The sequence below is a fragment of the Wolffia australiana genome, chromosome 5 (assembly GCF_029677425.1).
Source record: "Wolffia australiana isolate 7733 chromosome 5, ASM2967742v1".
Taxonomy (NCBI): Eukaryota; Viridiplantae; Streptophyta; class Magnoliopsida; order Alismatales; family Araceae; genus Wolffia; species Wolffia australiana.
The window spans coordinates 8,211,939-8,217,278 of NC_135839.1; the positions used below are offsets into that span (position 1 = coordinate 8,211,939).

Here is a 5,340-nt window from a genome sequence, read left to right on the forward strand (position 1 = left end):
ACAGTATACCTCTTATTCTCCTCCTGAAGCACAAGCTTTAATGAAGACCCATTAGAAAAGGTTTTATTTTTTCTTTTTAGTGAAAGACGATAAAAAGTTTTCTCACTACACTACAAGCAAAATGTATAGAAAATAAGTAATCCAACTAGTTACTTAACAAGCATAATCCTTTTTGAGATAAAACAATGTACGTCATGATACGTTAACATAATTATAGTTGGATCATCATTGTAGTGCTCACATAAGGTTTTTAACATGCTCTGTGTGGACTAAATATAAATAGGCTGCAAAGCGAAATGTCCTGACTCAGATTGTAATATTTTGCAGAAAATATATTTCCAAGTTTTTAGTTCTATCTGCCCCTGCCCAAAATGTATGCCTACAAGTTGAGTGCCTAAAGTTTGTAGCATTTGTCTAAAAAAAGCCTTTTATAACGAATTAACACACAGGCATTAAGTATAGTTTATTCATTCGGTTCTACAAACAAAAAGTGATTCTTATTGAAAAGAAAATACGTGAAAATTGGGAATTCTAAGGAGTAGATGAAAACATTTTTTCTATAAAACAGTTGCTGCCAAAAATGTGGTAGCTGAAAAAACGTGGTAACTAAGAATGCATTTATTTGTTGGTAATATTTTTCAAGGCAAATAATGCCAAAAATTTTATGAACTCTGCAGATATATATATGAAATACCAATAATATTCGTTACCATTGCTGACACATCCAAAGTTGTACAAATAAATTCCTAGTAAAGTCTCAATTCGTTGATTATGAACAATTTTGTGGTTTGTTAAGGTTGTGTAAGTTCATTAAATAAAAATAATGATTCATTTGAAACCGAGAATAATCAAATTGAAGTATATACAATTTATTAAAAATATTTAACACCATGGATAAGATATCACAGTAAGATGTAAGATTTTGACTTCTTATTTTTTGAATGGAAGAATGTGGAGAGAAGCCTCATGTTTTCTGATTTATAACAACAATTATGTCTTTGTCTGGAAAGTAAATAGATGTTCCTTAAACATACTTCATACATGGCATTTGGTTTCACAGCATTTTGAGACATGGATTTGGCTACACATTTATTGATTTCAAAATTTGAACTCGAGTCGTATCTCCTGGAATATTCACGGACATAATACCCTGTAGAAATATTGTTAAAATAAGTTATTTATAATTTTGATGTACGAAAAATCGAAAAATTTTGTAACATGTACTGGGCCAAAGGTTTTCTGTACCTAATTGTTAAACCCTTTCGAATGGTAAATATATTTAGGGTATCTCTGAACGTACAGAAGCCTGAAAATTCTCTTTAAGCTTTCGATACAGTTAAAAAAAAACGCTTGAATGGGCCATTCAGAAAAACACAACTGGTTCCTTAAAGGTAAGCTATAGAAATTATGAGGCCGTGCTTGTTGTATATAGCTAAAGTTTGCCCCATACCAAATTGAAGCTATTGTCGTTTTATATATGAGCATAAATCTTCGAGTCAAGAATGGGCTTTGGTATTTCGAAACAAGCTTTTTTTAATGGACAAAATGTCAGAGATACCACTCACATTGGTGGGTGGAGACTCGATACCTACGCCTCTTGTATGCTGGAAGGATACGTCAATTTGATTCTCCGGTACTGCAACCGATCTGTGTTGAATCTAAGGACAGACTATACGGGCGTTCTTAAGTAAAACGCATCGGCTTTTCCTCCTTTGGTAGAGCATGCATTTGCAAGCTAATAAAGCCAGTTGAAAAAAATTACATTAATATCTTCAAAGCATAAATTAAGAGACACAACGCAATTGGTATCATTAGGTAAAAGTAGACAAGTGATATTGGGACCAAGAGTGGGCTCCGGGTTTCCGGGGCCCACAGATTAAGACGACCCAAGTCAGAGTGTTAGCTGACGTTTTATTATGTCATGCCACAACAAGCGGATATTATAAATATAGAAAGGATGAACACATCAAACTTTTGAACACAGAAAGGGCAGGCCAGGTTAATTCCGTCCAAGTTGCATGGTGGCTGTAGATACGTCCAATGGCTATCGTTGGCCTCTCGTTAATATGGTAGAGAAAGGTTCGAGACGATGACGATTAGGAACATACGTTCGTACGAGATGCCGAAGCTGCGTCATCCGTTGTTATGCAGAAAACTCGACGCGTGCGGTTTCGTCAAAGAGTATCTTACACCTGCAGGCGTAGTGCCCACGCATGGCATGTGTCCATGGCATCCAGACCTCAACTCACAGTCATAGCAATCTGAACTGCAGATGACGAACGTGCCTTTCAATTCAAGTGTTAATTTTTGTTGGAGACCTGCAAGTTGCTGAAGTAGCTGTCCGAACATCCACTTTGAAAACAGGATAGCAGAATTCGCATTAGCCTCCGTGCAAATCATTCATACCTCTTGACCAGTCCTTTCTGTCTTGTCATTTACAGTAGATTAAAAAGGAAACCACCTCCCACCTTACTGCCTTAGTCTGGGAGAATCAGTCCAGACTGAAGTGAATATGCTGACATCAACTTGATATTTTGTAAAACCTTTCGACTACAGAACGACAATTTTCATCTGGAGGCCACGTTGACAATATCTAATATAGTCTTCGCCGAGAGATTAATAAATTTTCTCTTTCCGAGCGTTGCTTACAAATTATATTTTTTGTCCTCGCTGTAGTTCACAATGTCCGTTGATGTCTAGTGTAGAACACTCTTATATCAAAAAGCCCTCTGACCATCATTTTTTATGATGGGGGTATTTCTTATTATCCCTTCTCTTCCCCAATTTGTCCAAGAGTGGATGATAGAAAATAACCGATGTTGAGGAAGATTATTTTCGATCTTCCATCCTCCTCCGCTTACGTTCTATTTTCTCTCTCCTACCTTAGCGGATAAACAAGGTCATCTTAACCTTTCTTGATGCGCCGTCACTTTCTTCGGCGTCCGATTGTGTGTGCCATCGTCCAGGTTTGATTGAGTGCCTTTATCCATTTTCAGGCACGTGGATTCTCCCACTCAAGATGACTATAGGAGTATCTATTGATTATTAGATCTATTTGTGATGTACATCTTTTTTCTCTAGCTCATAGACTAAAGGGGTTATTATATGCCAGTACCTTGCCGTCGGCGAGCAATACACCTTACATGAAGAGGCCGTCTGAACTTGCCTAAATTTTATACCATTTTTAATATTTTCCGCGGCATAATCTGTATTGTAACTTTCAAGCGACGTAGGCTACAAGGGATTGAAATGGAGACGGGTTTGTCGAACATGGGATGAAAGGAAGGGTACAAAATTTTTATGCCTCGTCCTGCACCGTTCGCTCTATAATTAAGAGAATTCATGTTGCGTCTTTCTTTTAGATAGACTGTTATTAGAAGGCAATAATGATATGATTCTGCGTTCAATTGGCGGAGCGAATGGAAAGCACTGACTCACTGGGCCATCTCACCTTCCCACTTGTTCCTATTTAATGGTAGAGCATCATCCAAACGCTCGGTCTCGCCAGTAGGGAAACATAACACAGTCGTATTTTTTTCCTAATTGCGTCCATTGTCCATCCAAGAAGCTCATTCTTCTTTTGACTGTGGAGTCTGCCCCCGGAAGAGGATTTTATTTTTTCTTCTCTCACCGATCTTTCTTCTAAACACAGCATCAGAAATCTCTCGAACCGACCTTTTTCTATTATTTCAGTCCACTTAAGATTCAAGCACTGGCTTTTCTTTCCTGACCGGCCATGGCATCCCGTGGACAACGCAGCGGCATCTCTTCCTGGACGGCGGAGCAGAATAAACAGTTTGAAAAGGCACTGGCAGTGTACGACGAGGGCACTGCTGATCGCTGGGTGAAGGTGGCGCGCGCCGTTAAGGGTAAGTCTGCGGAGGAAGTGAAGAAACACTACGATGATCTCATCTCCGACGTTTTTCTTATCGAATCGGGCAGGGTTTCTCTCCCTCGTTACCGCAGCTGATTAGTCTCGTCGAAGAAAACTGGATGCTGAGTATTAAGACCGTCGAATACTAGAATAACGTTCAATTCTCCAACTTTTCATTGTACTTTTAGAGTATTGAGTTGTCTCCTTGCCCACCTTTGTAAGGTCCTTTAAGCGACCTGTGTTTGAAGAACATAAGCATAAGTTTTTTATTGCAGAACTAGAGGCGACATCGGAATTATAGTTAGTAAACGCAGGGCACTTTTCGGTTTAAATTTCAGCGTTGTCAAAGTCACTTCCGTCCTCGGGTGCCTTCATACACAGCATCCCGTCCGGCGTTCAGATAGCGAACGGGACGCGACAATGCGGGACACGCGTTAAGGGCCTACCGGTGTGATGTCGGCAAATCAAATGAATACAACTTTTAAGGATTATCTCGTACTTTATAGAGATGGGGTTATGGGATCACAAGTCATGTGTCTCACGCTTTCTCGGGCCCGCTATTCTGTTCCCTCTCTGTCTCGCTCTCTCTCTGTCGCTATATGTATATATCTCATTCTCTACTTATCTCTTTTTCGCTCTCTATCCATCTCTCGAGTTAAATATATACATATCTTTATTCTATACATGTATCTCGCTATATGCTCTCTTTTTCTCAATGGTAATACGTCATTCTATATCTCTCCCTTTTCTCTCCATCCATCTATCTGTTTCTCGCTATATATATTATTCTCTTACGCATTATCTACCTCTCGTTATTTCAAGGTATCTCTCTTATTCTCTTTACCCTTCGCGTAACTATTCTTCCCATCTCTCTTTATACAATTGTGGCATGGTCTCTATAAATCAGTGTCCCTCTTTCCGATTTCTTTTCTAGTACACTCTCTTAATCTCTATTTCACTTACCGATCTTGTGGGGTGTGACCTTAAGTTTTCTCCTCATCTCTCTAAAACACTATTTTCATTCCGGCGGCCTTGTTCCGTGCTTTCTGCAGAAGTTCACTTGGCGCCGCGTTATCCGCCATGTTCATCGGCCCTACGGCGCAGTCGATTCTCTCGACCGGGGCCTTTCAGCCACAGGGACCACAGTCCGCGTCGAGGAAGCAAATACGGCGATATCAAAATTATAATTTCCGAAATTAACGTAGCAAAAATGCTACCATATTGCTCAGAAGATAGTCGGTAATGGTAATGAATGTTTTGGGGGAATAACAACAGGTAAAAGCCTACTTAGCAATCTACCACAACGTCGGCACACCACCCGTGGGAAAGGTCTGTTTGTTTCATTTCATAATGTCAACAACTCTAAATGTACAGATAACTGCAATTATTAAGTTATCATTGAAGGGTCTCATTTAAAAAACATATTTATTAGATTGATTTACGATAATGATTAGGTCAACACAATT

At 39.3% G+C, this 5,340-nt stretch overlaps 1 pseudogene; it reads left to right on the forward strand.

Moving 5' to 3' along the window:
• The first annotated feature begins 3,265 nt into the window (after positions 1-3,265).
• LOC144703219 (protein RADIALIS-like 6 pseudogene) lies at positions 3,266-4,567 on the forward strand (annotated as a pseudogene).
• The last annotated feature ends 773 nt before the right edge of the window (positions 4,568-5,340 follow it).